Genomic DNA, 16,118 nt, shown 5'->3' with positions numbered 1-16,118 from the left:
GACTGAGCCTACGACCACATCAGAAGCCTAGAAATCTTGAATCTGGTTCAACCCATATATAAACTGTTGGGAAAAAAAAACCTTCCACCAATTTCTACTGGTGCCTTAGGCTCTGTTCATCGTGGCAATATTGATTTCATTGCCTCTTAAATCTTTACGCCATTTTTTTTTTTGTTACAAATCAAAATCGTGTCCATAGAAATCAACTGGAATACTGCCACTTACTCCCACAGATGAATTGGACCAAGTTCTAGTCCACGAACATATTTTCCTATGACATGCCCACAAACAAAAAATTAATCACTTCTTGATCCTTTAAATGCCAAATGGTAACTACTACAATTAAGACATCCTTTCAAAAGGTCATCCAGGACTGACAAGCTTATTCCTCTGTGCCTACACTGACTGCCCTAAAAGCTATAAAGAAGCTTAAATATGATTAGCATTACAGACATATTCAGATTATTCCTTAAGTTAAAATATGCAATAAGAGCATAAAAGGACAGAGTAGCTTCACAAGTTCAAAACTGTAAAAGCACAGAAATCAGAACATTCTCAATTTAATTATTCTATGAAATTTCCCTATTTGTTTCCATTTGTATTATGGTGGCCAGAATGGTTCTTAATTCTCCCATCTGGCTTAATTTTGGTCTGTACCATGCAAACGCCCATGGCTCCCTCCCCAGGAGTCCCCTGCTGAAGGGCAGTGCAGTACAGCATGAATGCAGCTCCAGTTTTACTCACCCGAACTCTCCATGCTACAGCTTCCAGTTGGAGCTGGGCTGTGACTGACTGCTCTCAGACCACGGGCAGAGCGTGTCCACATCTGCCAGAAAACACTGGGCACATGTTAGCTGTGAGTTTTCTGGGATGAAGAACATACTTTCCTATATGTCTGAATTGCAGTGTGTTCCCTGGCTGGGCCATATACATAGCCATATCCACTCAGAAATATCAACACTGGAGAGCTGTACTTGGCACATACTGGTGAAGCGCGTGAAAGTGGTATTTAGTGGCACGTAACACAGTACAGTAATGTCTTGCAAAAGTAGAATATTACCCAAAATTACTCTTGCAATTGAAGGGCCCCAAGAAGATCCTGGACCTGAGCTAAGCTCAGCATAATTACGTTGAAATGCTGTTGGAAAATTCCAGTGTTTTACTTCTTGAGCTTGCACTTACAACACAGTCCCTACACCTCCTTTATTTCCTAACAGTCCTTCAAATTCTCCTTCCACTTCTCTAGGCCCCTGAAGACACTGCCAAAGCAGTATCAGCCACTTCCTCCAGAGCCAGAGAGAAGCAGACGGTTCTTTCACACAAGGAAAACGCTCAGCCAAGCTCGCACCTTTCCAGTATCAGGAAGAGTCACAAGGTATGGGTGCATTCCTCATCCACATTCCCTGGGAACCAAAACACTCTCCCCAGTCAAACCACAAGACTTTACATCCACCACACCTCTGCTTTTACTTAAGAAAAAAACAGTTATTCTTTAGACAGCTGTGAATAATTGAGAGAAGTGGTATTTTGCGTAATATGACACCAGCATTTTTAAAGAAAAAATTGCCAAAATAATGGTAAAGAAATAAAGGAGTAGCAAAGTAGGCAGAACTTTCCTGAACATCTATCTTGTTTAAGGTTTGTCCTGCTTTTTCTTACTAACGTTTACATGTTTTAAAACCACTTTTAAGCAGCAATAATTGCACTTGCCTAGCACTGTTGGTGAACCAAGTGATGGGGAAATATGCTGACCACACCAGAGCTACAGAAATATACTCCACATGCCAAGGACGTTACATTCAGCAAAAGAAATTACTTGTCTGCAGGCAGAAGTCTTGCTCCAGCCCATGAGACCAATGAATCCAGACTATGAGTCACTTCTTGTGCTTTCCATCTTGCCCTCCTCCGTCATACAACACCCACGTTCATTCAGCACCCCGCCATGGCAGTGTGGATGAGCGCTAAGCCCTGAAGCACAAACCACTTGTGTCCAGCTGTGGCCAAGCACATACATGTGTCGAGCTATGAGACTGGTTGCTTTTTTCATATAACACAAGTACCTAGGCAGAGGAGCACGTGTGTATGCTGCTCACTGCCACGTAACCAGATGCATATGTGCTCTTGCTGTGAGAGCACAACGCATGTGCATACATGGGCGGGTGGTGGACACGTGCTGGAACAGGAATGACACACATCCAGGGGCCACAGGGTATAATGCTCAAATGCCCCTCAATGAAAACCTATTGCAGCCAGAAGTTTGGGTATAACTGAGCTGTGTCAGTCCTCTCCATCCTTCCAAAACCATTTTCAATTTCATTTAATTAGGATGGAATTTTGCTTCATTTTACAAAGGTCACTACAATCCCATGGGGAAAAAAAAAAAAGCTAACAAATCAATGAAGTAATCTTCTGCTTAAAGTTAAGTATATACTTAAGGAGTGACCTCTAAGTATGGGGTTTTTCTTCTTGAACGGTGCTTAAATTCTTTCATGGATTAGGCTCCAAAAGCTGTTGGTTGTTATGACATTTTATTAACATGAAGAGGCTTCATATTCAGATGTGTGACCTGACCTATAGCTGCAAAGTTCCAAATCCCATTACTGATCCCCTCCCTCAGTAGGGCAGCACATACATTGAAACCTCAGTGAGAATCGTTATAAGCCATGTTTGCCAGCAGACATCAGTATGCAAAGTACTTGGATTTGAAAGGTCCTATTATAAAGCCAAAAACTGTAATATAAATACATGTCGTTTCTTATGCTAGAATTAAAAGGCAGCAGCAAAAATCATAACCACCAAACTCCACACTGCAGTTACAGACACCAAAAAATTTCCAATAGGTTTGTGTTTTTAGTTGTACTAGGTTTTTTTTAATCAGAAGGAGACTAAGACCACGCATGATCTGAGGAAAACACGTCACAAATCTCCCACACAAACACTTCACTCAAAATATTTCTCACTCATCTTCAGACCAGTCTCAGCTTTGCAAAGATAAAACATCCGTATGAGCTGCAGCGTGTGGGAGTACGGCGCTGCAGCCATTATCTGCTAGACTGTAAGCAAAGCTGTCAAGCCACAGATGTGATTTAGCAGTGCAAGCCCTGTTTTCCAACAAGATTTGGATGACTTATAAAATTAAACACATCATTATTTATACACTCTATAAATAGCCTCATAAAAATATAGGCATGTGCAGGATCCCAGAATGTATCTTAGAAGTTTTGGTGAGATGTGAACATTTACCTGCCTGTGGTAAGCAGGACATACAAGTGGCATGTCCCCTCGTGGCAAAGGCCTCCTCCATGTGTTTGCAGCACAGGGGTAAGGAAGACACCCCTTCTTGCTGAAGAAGTGTTGAAAAGCAGCTCTCAGGGTTTTCTATACCAGGTCTTCCTTTTGCATTCTGATGGATTTAGCAGAATAAATCAAGTCGTATTTTCTCAGACCGGGAGGTAAACTAAGCAGGGAGTGAATCCTGGGGCGTTTAAAAAACTATTAGAAGCCTATCCACACCTTATGTTGCTGAGTAACTTCTAAAATCAGTTCCTCTAAGTCCTTTACTATGAGATAACAAGCTGCTAAAAAGCGTGAGTGTTCATCAAATCCAGGACATCTAACAAAAGATGTGGGACTGCACACTGTCCCTTTTGGGGGCAGAATATTTTCTGATGATCCCTTTCAGGAAAGGAAGATATTCCTGTTGATCAGGTATATCAGGAGAAGGCAGAAAAACACTTCAACACGTACATGAATCAGGACCATTCTCCATTTCTCTTTTCCTGGTTTGCACCTCTTTTCCTCTACACTTTCCATTCTGCCTCTATGTATGTTTCACTTTTGAAACTCCTAAGGAATTTACCTCCATTTATAGCTGACTTTAAAGTTCGTAAATTGACGTTTTGGTATGAGATGAAGAGTGGTGATAATCATTCATATCTCTTCTCCCCTCATCCCAGAATAAATCCTTAAGAAAGACTTTTCTGATTTACCATAATGAATTCAGTAGACGCTATTCTTCTTGCAGGAAGTCCATAACCTTTTTCTGCGAATAATTTGTGTAAATAAATAACCAGACTCTGATTTTCTATAGCAGTAATAAAATCCTTCCCTTGCCAAGGGTTGTTAATTTTCAGTGATGATGTAATGGAAGTATTTAAGTACTCAAAGTGATTTTTACTTTATGACAATGAAATGTTTTGTATATAATTCTTTCTTTTCCAGACATCTATCTGTTAAGGAACTAAATGACGTAAGTAATCACCTTTGTATATATTATGACCATAAAACCATACACATTCCACGGCTGCACAGCCTCCCTTGTAACAGTGTTTTAGCCCATTAGGTAAAAGTACTTAAGAATCGTATTAACTTTAGGTCATAAATCCAATATATCTTGGATGCGTGTAGCATTTTCGATACCACTACTCTGTGAATGGTAAGGTCCTGAGGTTGCTTGCAGAAATAAATAAATACACACAGTGCAGCCACCTTCCCAAGTAACCCCATAAAAGCGTATCTCGTAACTGCCAGAGCCTGCGGATGCCTGTGAACGATGAGCAGCAGGAGAGACACCCTCTTTCAGAGAAACAGAGATTCCACACAGATTTTTAAAAGCAGGAAACTGAAATGACAAGGTTAATAGGGCAGTGCAATAGTACTACTCTGGTGCAAATATGAGGCTACCTCAAAAATAATGTGACCCTTTTCGAGAAAAGAAATTTTTTAAATTATGGATTTTATGTCCAGAATGAAGCTCACCTATTATCCCCCAGCTTCCTTCTCCCTCTCCTCCCTCCGCCTACTTCCCTAGGGCCTCTCACAAGTCCTGCAAAACCCATCACCTCAGACAAACAGCAGCTTTGCCTGCCAAACAGCACTGGCAGCAACGAGGGGGCCACCACACTGCTGCTCGGCTTCCCCCAGCCACAGTCCTCGCCGCCCTTGCCCAGTGAGGTGGGCACCACAGCATGGCCCTCGCCACCCTCTGAGGCCACCTGCCCAAGCTCACACTCCCTGAGCCATGGGCAGCCCAGCAAGCCCCGGTACATCCCCCAGCTTATCTCCCACTGGTCCCACCCTCCAGCTCACAGCCCATCTTCCTCACGGCCGCTCTGCAAAGCTCCACCAAGGGCAGCTGGAGGCTCCCGGCACCGCTGAGACGTGTGTGCTCTCAGGCCAGTGGTGCTGAAGCACTCCCCCGTTTGAGCGCCTAGAGGTCTCTTCCCACCCACCCCAAACCTCCACACCCACCACTTCTCCCAGCACAGCCGCAGCAGCCCTGCCACCCATGACCCCTGCACCCTCCAGACAGGAGACAGCAGCTGAGAGGCAACGTTGTGAATTCACCTACAGACATAAATAAAGCAGAAAGCAGTAACTTTTACACAGAGATTGGTAAAGGGAAGTGGTTGTTTTGGGTTTTTTCCAGATCCCAGTTTCTGTAAAAAGTTTTTAACATGTTCTTCACTTTCTACTTGGGCCAATGAAGTAAAGCAGAGGAAATGGGTTAAGCAATAAAGGGGTTTAGTTATGACAAGTGGTTTCCTAGATTTATTAGAGATACAGTCCCTACAATAATGCAGTGTTAAAGGATGTTTGTACGATTCAGATAGATTATAATTTATGGCATTTTGTATTTCTCATGCATACTCTATTTACTGCACTAATATATTTCTACTGTATTGTTTTGTATCTCATTGTAAGTGAGCAGAGGAGAGAAGAGAAAGGCACCTCTATTCCAGTTAAATCCAACCATATCATAGAATATCATCGAATGGTTAGGGTTGGAAGGGACCTTAAAGACCATCTAGTTCCACCCCCCCTGCCATGGGCAGGGACACCTTCCACTAGACCAGGTTGCTCAAAGCCTCATCCAGCCTGGCCTTGAACACTTCCAGGGATGGGGCATCCATAGCTTCTCTGGGCAACCTGTTCCAGTGCTTCACCACCCTGTGAAGAATTTCTTCCTGATATCTAATCTAAACCTCCCCACTTTCAATTTAAACCCATTACCCCTTGTCCTGTCACTACAGGGCCTTGTAAAAAGTCCCCCCAGCTTCCTTGTAGCCCCTTCAGGTACTGGAAGGCTGCAATAAGGTCTCCCCGGAGCCTTCTCTTCTCCAGGCTGAACAAGCCCAACTCTCTCAGCCTGTCCCCATAGCAGAGGTGCTCCAGCCCCCTGAGCATCTTCATAGCCTCCTCTGGACTCGCTCCAACCGGTCTATATCCTTCTGATATATCCTATCACAGTGGGCCGTAGCACGAATCCATGGACTGGTGTAGCCCTAACTTTCAAATCCTTTGAGTTTTTCTTCTCCACAGTTCTGACTGAGAGGCTGTCACAGAACCTCACTCCTCCCACAGTTAGAAACACTTTCAGTTTGAAAGATCATTACGAAACATGTTTTGATTGCAATACCATAATTAACATCTAATGCTAAAAAATGAGATATTATTTAAAAAGATATTTTAACACAAAAAGCTTTGTCTTACGCTACATACCAACTAATTACAAACCAAATATGAAAACACCCCAAAGAACAATAAATATCTTACATCTGTAATTAATATTTCTGGCTGGGCACTGTACAGCTGCACAAATAACTGCAGCTCCTAACAGGCTCAGAGTTTGGCTGCATCTTGGAGAGAAATATTGTATATCTCATAACATGGAAAAGATAAAATTTAATTTGGATCAATTCCCATTCCCACAGCTCCAAAGATATAGTTTCAGTGTGACCTGGAGGAGGAGACGAGTATAGCCTTGTGAGGGTTTCGGACAATAGGTTTGAGCAGGACTGACTGCCCTTTGCCGGTATGCAGGCAGGCTGTAGGAAAGGGTCAAGAGGAGCCTCCTGCACTTGGAAAGGACAATGTAAAATCCTGCTCTGGGAGAGACTAATCCCCTTGGCAGCAGCTGTGCTCAAAACGACCTGGGCACTGTAGGCTGAACATGAGCCACTGGTGTGCCCTTGGCAGCCATAAAGGCTAACAGCGTATCAAGCTGTATGAACAGAAGCACTGCCAAGAGATCAAGGGAAGGGACTATTCCCTTTTCCTCATCACTCATTAGACAACACGTGAAGTTCCACACAAGGCTGCTGCTGAGTGAGGAGTGGGTCAGCAGTGCAGTCAGGGCGTGCAGCACCTGCCCTGGGGAATGAGGCTAACGGGGCTCCCTTAGCCTGCCTGGGGGTGGCTTGGGGAACCCAATAGCTGCCTCTCAGCCCCCAAGATGATTATCCAGAGGGCAGAGCATGACCCTTTACAGAGTGCACAGTGGAAATACAAGAGGCAACGATCTTGAAATGAGGCTGTTTTCAACCAGAAGTAAGGAAGAAAAAAATAATTATGAGGATGTTAGAACAAGTCGCCCAGAGAAGCTGTGAAATCTATGTTCTAGAGGTTTGCGAGACCCAGCTGGACAAAGCTCTGAGTCTCATCTTTAAGCAGGAGCTGGGACTAGAGACCTGCCAAGGTCCCTTCCAACCTGAATGAGACTACGCATTTCTAAGAAATGGGAAAACATTACCGGGGAAGTAACTTTTAAGGAAGACTCACAGGGAATAAAACAGTCATACTTTTAATATTTATATATTATAATCCTGTGTGTACCAAATTAGTCAAAATAATTACTATTCCTGTGTGAATCAAATTATATAGAAATACAGTGAAAGTTCCTGAGTCAAAATCTGGTCTCTAGACACGTGTCTATCATTCACTTCTTTGTAACATAACATGCTGAATTGAGACTCTCCACACAGTGATTTTGAATGAAGTATCTGCCATGGCAGTAAAAATAATTTTACTGTCAGTTGAGGAGCCTGAAATGACTGATTTTAATCTTTGGATAGTGTATCTCCAGTCAATCAAAATCAATCTTTTGACTTAATACACGATCAATGATAGGAAACCTTACTGTGAGTTCAACTGATGCACAAGTCATTACAAAATGGTGATCATGGACCGAGATAACATTCAGCCTGAGTTTTTGACAAAATGATTGGGTATGAATGATTGAATGTCTGTAAGTTGTTTTAAAATTAAAGGATAGTTGTGTTTGTTGGGTTAAAGTCAATAATCAAAAGAAAAATATTTATTGTCTATGTTATCATTTTATATAGGCACCTGGAAGAGAACAAGGTTAGTACTTAATAATATTAATTGTTGTCTTTCCTTCATATTCCAAGAACAAAATATTCCATCGTTAAAACTCCAGCTGAAGTAATCAGTATAGGAACATCACATCTATCCTGCCATGTAGCATCAGGCCGCCTGGCTCTGTATTTAAAAGAGACATCCCCCAGGTATACGTCTGCTGAGAACAGAGAGATTTGGAGTAACCTCAACAGTTGTGGAGGTTGTAGCGGAAAAAGGGAATTTAACTGGGCATTAACTATACCTATTTGGGGAACCAGGGTATCATACTTGTTCTAAGCAAATCAAAGTCTTAAGATCCTGGGGAAAATAAGCGTGTTGGAAAATAAAAAAAAAATGCTAGAAGGATATCCTGACCAAATCTGCACCGAGAGTATCTCCCTTCTCTCCTTGCTCCTCTCCTGTAACTTGAGGGTGAGAAATTTGAAAGAAAGACTTTTAAAAGCTTTAGGTTTATAAAGCTAAAAAAAAGCTTTTTTTTTTTTGTAAAAAACCCACGTTTTATAAACATGTCAATTCTTTAAATGTACAGCTTGGACAAAAACAGCTTAAGCCACTCACTGTGTTTGTGTTCATGAAGGTTCGTTAGTTAATTTATTTCACGGAGTTGCTAGACACTGTCAAAGTTACACCTAAGAGGAAACAATAAGTTCTTAATCTTTTTATTAATAGCTACAGATTTGGGGAAGAAACCTGAAATACCTTTTCAAGCACAACAGTATAAACCAAAGCATCATCCTGAAGCCAGGTAGGAATATAAGAATTTCATGAGCTTGTACTGGATGCTTCAAGGACTAAACATTCTGCCCCAGGAAATCATACTTCACTATGCAATAAGAGCAAGATGATATCGCTTTCGCATGCCATACAGTGATATATTATGTTTTTCCCTGACGCATGACAGTAACTGTCTTCAGGAATTGCTTTCAAGCTATTCTAATTGCACATTCAATTTTTATGTTTTATAGCATCCTACTGTATTACATTTTTGCCACACTTTCTGTGATATTAAATAAACTGTATAAAGAAGCTCTGCCATCTCCAGTCTCAGCATTTCCTCTCCCCCCTATTTTCTATTTTTATATGCAAAGAATACATACTTGGCCTTTCAAAGTCCAATTATCCTTCCATGGAAATCTGCCACAGTTGCTCCTATTCTTTTCTAACCTACACAAATATTTCTTTTCTAAATGTGTTTTAAATTCTATATCCTCCTAAAGTACCTAACAAAACCCAGAAGTGTAGGATAAAATATAGGAAAAAATATAGGAAGCATATGAATTATTTCACATCTTTCCTAGACAAATAGTGACTCTCTCATCTACCTTTGTTTATGATGATGGCATTTCTCCAAGATAAAATTATTGTCTGGAGCAAATGGGAATGGGACAGTACTTGTGACCCCTAGTATTTTGTTTCCTCTGGTGTGGTATCAGCGGCTCTGTTACGTGAAGTTATTTGGTTGGTGCTCTTCCCAGTGTAACCGTTCTAATTAACAGTCCAACAAAATACCAGCTGGGTACTCAGCAGCAGTCTAGAGAATCAGAAAGGGCAGGGAACAACTGCTCCCCTGGTCTTCCTACAGGACTGGGAACAGCCGGTGAAATTTGCAGGGAACCAGTTCAAAACGAACAAAAGCAAACTGTGCTACACTACACAGGCAGTTAAATTGTGAAACTCTTGCTAAAGACTCTCGTGGAGACTAAAAATGTACGTAACTTCCAAAAGTGGCTGGTGAAATTAATGGAAATCTGTCAAACGATGCTAAATACAAAATTACCAACTGAAACCCAGGAAGGCCCAAAGCTACTACCTGCAGAGGGTGGCAGGCCCATTCTGGGAAAGCACAGCTATGCACTGCTCTAACTCGACTCTTACTTAAATACGTGCCACTAACAGAAATATTTTCTGATGTCATTGTCATTCTTTGCTTTCTCCTAGCCTTCGATGTACGCGGAGCTCTAAAAGCAAGTGCAGCTCAGGTAAGAGCCAGAAATCTCTTTGAAAGTGTAAACCAGGGTAAGTAAGAAACAGATTTGTGCTTCTGCATGCGTAGGTCTGCGCTGGGGGTTTTCAGCGCACAGTTAACACAAAGGGACTGTTAAAGCAAGCAGAAAACAAGTGAAACAATGGCACAGCCCAGAGGTGAAGAAACAAGCAGTTACCTGCTCAGCTACAGCCCATGCCTGGTTCAAGCTAAGAAATGCCCAACCGAGAACACAAGCATTAAAGCACTGCAGACACCCCCCACTCAGAAAAGGAAGGGGAGTTATATAAATCACTGAAGGACGATGGGGAGAGAACGAGAAGATGAACTGGGCGTACAGGCACCCACGGAGAAAGAGCTTGCTGCAAGCACAAGTCTGCTTTTCCAGGCAGAGCTGCGACCAGCTGGGCTAAGTGGAAGCTACAGATGTTCAGGATATTACGTAGCAGCCACTATGGGTTTAACGCTTTTCTGTAAGCAAATACACTGATCTTTGGAGAAATTGCCTTAGCTTTAGCCAACATTCCTAGAGGGAAGGACTTACATGTGCCATTATCACGCAGGTCTGTCAAATTACTGTTGTTGGGAACAGGATGTCCCCGGGACTGTGTGGTTTTACCTAAGGGAATGTACTGGAAGGCAACATTAACATGGGTGGGAGGCCCTGCCAAGAAACAACCTGCGGTATGGCTTGCCCAGGAACTGTGGCCATGTCCCTCTGCTCATTTTCCCTGGATTTCTGTAAGATTCACACAGGAGCAGCAGCACTTGATTCATATACACGCTCTCTCCCTCATCTTGAAGACAACACTTCCACAAGCAGTATTAAAAGTTGTGTTAGCTTTTTGCTGTCAAAAAATATCGTGCCTGCTGTCCCCAACCCTCTCTACTGAATTTCTTTTAGAACAATACGGCCTCATTAACATTTAAGACAAAATTTCATCCCTGCCTTTCAATATAAATACACCTGTTTTAAAAATTATTTCTATAAACTCGAGACAGGAAAACACCCCAGCATCTACTTACAGACTTTTGAAAAGCAAAATCCCTTTTTAGCCGAACTTCACAATCAGAATTGTGTAAGTAGAACACTTCTTCTGTGCTGTATGATTTCTTTTTACAGAAATGCCTATTAGAGATAACATGGTATAGAGGAAACTGTTATCTGTACCTTAGTTGGAGTACATGTAACACAACCTTGGTCTTCTCTGCTTTTTTGAATGCCATTAAAACACACCAGCCAAGCCAGCCCATGCCGTTATCTCCACTCCTTAAAAAGAGAGCTCATACCTTGGGAGACCCAGGGGTTTCAGGGACCGATGCACTATAGGAATCAAACAAGTGATTTTCTGTCAAAAATCTACAACATTCTTCTTTAATTTTTCGGCAAGCTGTTGTTAACTCCATCCCAGGCCAGACCCAGACCATGTGCTCTGCAAGAGAACTTTCCGTTTCTTGTCTTACAGTTTAAGACATACCAGAAAATAAATTTCTAGAGACCATACACAGCACCGGCCTCAATGCAAACACGGTCCTAGCTGTAGGGTCTTTTTACAAATAAAGTATCTGGGACAGCCAGCAAAAATGCAGTATGAACCCAATTGACAAAATCAGGATGCAGTAAGCTGAACAGTGACATATTCACATTCTGACAATCCATACTGATGGCAGAAACACAATGTAAATGTCCAGTCCCAGACCCTTTGAACAGTGATCTCATTTCTGAACAGACTGATTGCCTGCCAAAGATCATGGCTGATGTCTACCGAGGCCAGTGGATGTTGTTTTCTGCCTTTAAAATAAACGTAATGCTGTTATAAGCCAGTAAATGGTACATGTATGCATGAAACAGTAAAACTATCATTCTTCTGTAGAAGACTGCATTCCAAGTTGAATTTCTTTAATATTCTGTCATATGCTATGTATGGGCAGAAAAATAATAAACTGATAAAGTATGAACAATAGATAAAACATAATGCAATCTCGCTTTGGCAAGCGGTACTGTCTCTTGTGACAGCAACCCTAAGATGGAAACCACTGATAATGACATTTTTCTCATTTACTCTTACAATAGACATTAGGTCATTTACTTTCACCAGCATTGTATGAAACAAACAAAAACGCATTCTGTCGTAGGGCAGGATATGATGGGGTTTGTTCTTCTATGAACCATTTTCCCCTCATGCCATGTACCTGCAAACCACATTCAACCCATACGTTGAAAGCACACTGCTTTTCTCAGGCTGTTCCTGCTGCATCCTCACCCTCCCAGCCTGCCCAAGCCCCCGTTAACCCACACTTGACCTTGCTGCCCCAGCCCCTGCCCTTGCACAGCTCCCCAGTGACGCGGGGAGCTGGGTCTGGGCGGTAACTAGCAGCCCCTAAATCTGCAGGCTGCAAACCACACGTGCTTTGGGAGGATGGTTTTCAGCCGAGACCCCTCCGGTGGCTGCCTTCTCAGCAGTGCCAGACAGAGTGGGGACACGCAGCTGGGTACCACCACCTTCATCTTTTTCTTAATCCAAGAGCAACCTCGCTTCTCACTCCTAAATCTGTTAATTGAAACAAGTCGCAGAGTCAACTGAAATTCATCGGCATGGCAGAACCCGTCAGGCCTTCAAGGTTTCGACAGCTTGGCAGAAACAATGCAGGCTGGCAATGGGATAATAACGGGCTTCAGTATGATCCAACGTAACAGCAACAGTGATCCAACACAAACACAAGGGGCTCAGAAAGTGAGAGTACAACAGAATGAACTGTTACACTTATCCCATATGCATTATTTTATTTAGCATTTGCTATTTTATTGATAGTTTATCTTCAGTATCTTACTATGTTTATGCACACAAGAACCTGGCAGAGTGATGTCAATTAAATGACATCAAGAAACTGCCATGCTAAGCCTCTTGGGGCATGGCTCTGACGTCACTGGTGCTGCATTAGCACAAGACGTGACTAACAGCTCCAAAGTTTAAAGGTTCATATCGCAATACTGTTTTTCTGAACTGTAAATGCTATTCTCAGGCTTACTAGGTAAAACTGAGAGGGTAAAATTAAAGTGTAACTGAGGTTTAAAACATACAACTTTTTTTCCTTCTGAATTTACTTTTACAGGCTCCACATTAAACGTAGAGAATTTGTCAGTGAAGAGGTCACCATCTCCGACACCGTACACAGCATGCAAAATTAAATCAGAACACTCACTTGGAAAACAGGAAACGCAACCTCCTACTCAACCCATCGAAAAGGTAAAGAACACTTTGCTTCACAAGGAGACAGGTTTTCTACAAATAGGATTATGAGTGTAGGGCACACACACCCTATAAGAACTGCTGTTTACTGAAACCGTTTCTCCAGGAAGTTAAATGGTCTGAAAGCTGTGGGTATTCAGCACCATGGAAAACAGTCCCTAACGTGAGCTCTTGAAATCATGGGTAAGAACTTACATGTCTAATTTGATTCAGGTTTCCTACCAGGACTTCTCGACATAGATGCGTTACAATTATTTTTTACAAATTGCCTTAACTAAAGCAAGTTAAACTCGCTTTAAATGCAGATTAGATATAATCCGTTTTCACTGGCTGGTGCTTCTGCCAGATGTGGTTAATTTCTATACACTGATTATACCATCTTAAAATACAGGATTTAAACAAGTATGAATGGTACATTGGAGAATATGCTCGCCATGAAGCAGAGAAAGCACTGTTTGAGGAAAACACTGTAAGTACAATTTAGTTCAAAACCTGGGGTGTGAACTCTTTGAGAACACACCTGTAAACTGTCCATGGTGGCTTACAAGTATTTTTGTGAACTAACCAGACAATCCGTCATTTAAATCCGTGTCATACAGGATGAGACATTCTTGGTTAGAGATTGTTCAAAGAAATCAAACACTGAGCCGTATGTTTTGGTTGTCTATTATGGAAGAAGAGTATACAACATTAAAGTACGTTTTCTGGAAGAGAGCCAACAATACGCGCTGGGAACAGGGCTCAGAGGCGATGATGTAAGTAAAATCCCATCTAATGTTAGAGTCTACTGCTTTCAGACCACACTACACAAGTTCTTAATACTAAAAATTAGCTATACACTTTCCCACTTAACAGACTGGCTGTTTCATTAGCTTTTTACAACATTTACTTCATGTCTCAGCTTCAAGCAACTTCAAGATAACAACTTAAAACTGAATTTTACACACCACGCTCAAATTCAGATAAATCAATGTTAAAGTTTTTTAAGTACTTAAAATACTTTTACCTACTCTAACTAACCACTTGCAAAGTAAAGGGGAAAGAAAAGTCCTCCTTTTCCAGGTATACATATTCTTTTAGTATATTTTTAAACTTACAAGCAGATATTTTAAAACATATCAAACCCCATATATCTGACAGCATGGCCTGTTGCTCTTATTGCTGCATATTGTCTCTTGTCTGTCTCTCCTATAGTAAAAGGGGAATCATTTTTTTAAAAAATGAGGAAGAAGAAACATTATCATGGATATTCAGAAGCAATTACATCACCTGAGTCTTCACCAATCAGTCTTTCAGATATGGGAAATTTCAATTAGAAAAATCTCTTTAGATTAGCAATGCTTTTTCACATAATTAAATTCAATTATGTTCATAAGAGTCTCATTCTTCTACATATGTGGTTAAGTAACAAATACTGTATCTTTCACACAAGAAAAAAAGTTAAAACAGACTCATCTCTACAAAGATGTGACACTCACAAAAAGAATTAAAGAATGTTCAGCTCAACATGCAGTTCAGTGTAAGGGATCACCGCCTGCACAGCAAAAAAGCAATGCAACAAGCCACTGTGAGGGTTATGTGGTACATGAACAACAGAAATCCAACCCAGGTGGAGCAGCAAAACCTCTGTAGCTGCATCTTCAGTTATGTACTCTTCATGCATGTCAAAACTTTCAAAACTTATTTTTTCTATAGATAAGGTTAAAGGAAAAAAAAAATCTGACCCAAGCTAACTTGGTAAATTTGGCAGGCCCAAGATTTACATATTAGAAAACATGGGTAGGATTTGTGAGCTTTCAGAGATGAGAGGCAGGGTTTACTGTCAAGTTGTTCTTCAGGAACAACGGTTTAATGAGGAGAAAAAAAAAAAAAAAAATCCATTGTTCAAGCATACCGAAGCAGCCTGGGAAGCAAAAAGTTGTGACAAATCAAGACCTGTACTGCAGGTACCATCACCCTGGCACTGCTGTAGTGAACCATCATTCTCCTGTAAAACACTGTCTGCATTTCTGAACTGAACCTCCCGGGTAGCTTCATAGCATTTTAGTATGATTTAGGAGAAAGTGTAGTTTTCCATGGTTCTTAAATTGCTCAGTCTTCCTTTAACTGCCCTGATAAAAAAAAAGGCTCAGAGTAGAAATAATGACTAACAAAAATGGGACTGAAATATGGTATGCTACAGGATAATGTAGTATGTGTATGGTACACTACAGAATGAAGACATGAAACTAATTTTTCATCATTTTAATGGATTTAACAATTAAGGCAACTAGAAAATTACCTGAACAGTTCATGAACAGTTTTTACTGAAGTAAAAGGAAGGAGAACACATACCCTCCCACCTCAGGATATACCAAAACACGACTTTGTTCTATGCTCCAACTTGTGCACAGAAAGCATTTATCATAAAAAAGTCAATTTGGACTGACAGTAGTGACACTGGAAAGTTACAAGTCCAGAATAAGGATTTCAAGCATCCAGCTAATAGCCAACAGTATATCTAAGACTTGGCTCTACCAGGCCGAATCCGTAATCATGACAGGTTACCTTAAGCCTTCTTTTTGAGTATTGTTTCTCTTGAATTCAGAAATCCTCCTGTAGATCAACTACAACAGAAGAATTTCAGAGTTGTTTTGCTATTCAGCTACATGTAGTATCAGGGAGTGACAGAAATGACAGCCTCCCACTTCTGGGCATTACCAGCAGCAGACATGGAAATAAAA

The sequence above is a fragment of the Eurypyga helias genome, unplaced genomic scaffold, assembly GCF_000690775.1.
Source record: "Eurypyga helias isolate BGI_N326 unplaced genomic scaffold, ASM69077v1 scaffold10876, whole genome shotgun sequence".
In the NCBI taxonomy this organism is placed as follows: Eukaryota; Metazoa; Chordata; class Aves; order Eurypygiformes; family Eurypygidae; genus Eurypyga; species Eurypyga helias.
This window is presented reverse-complemented; position numbering follows the sequence as displayed.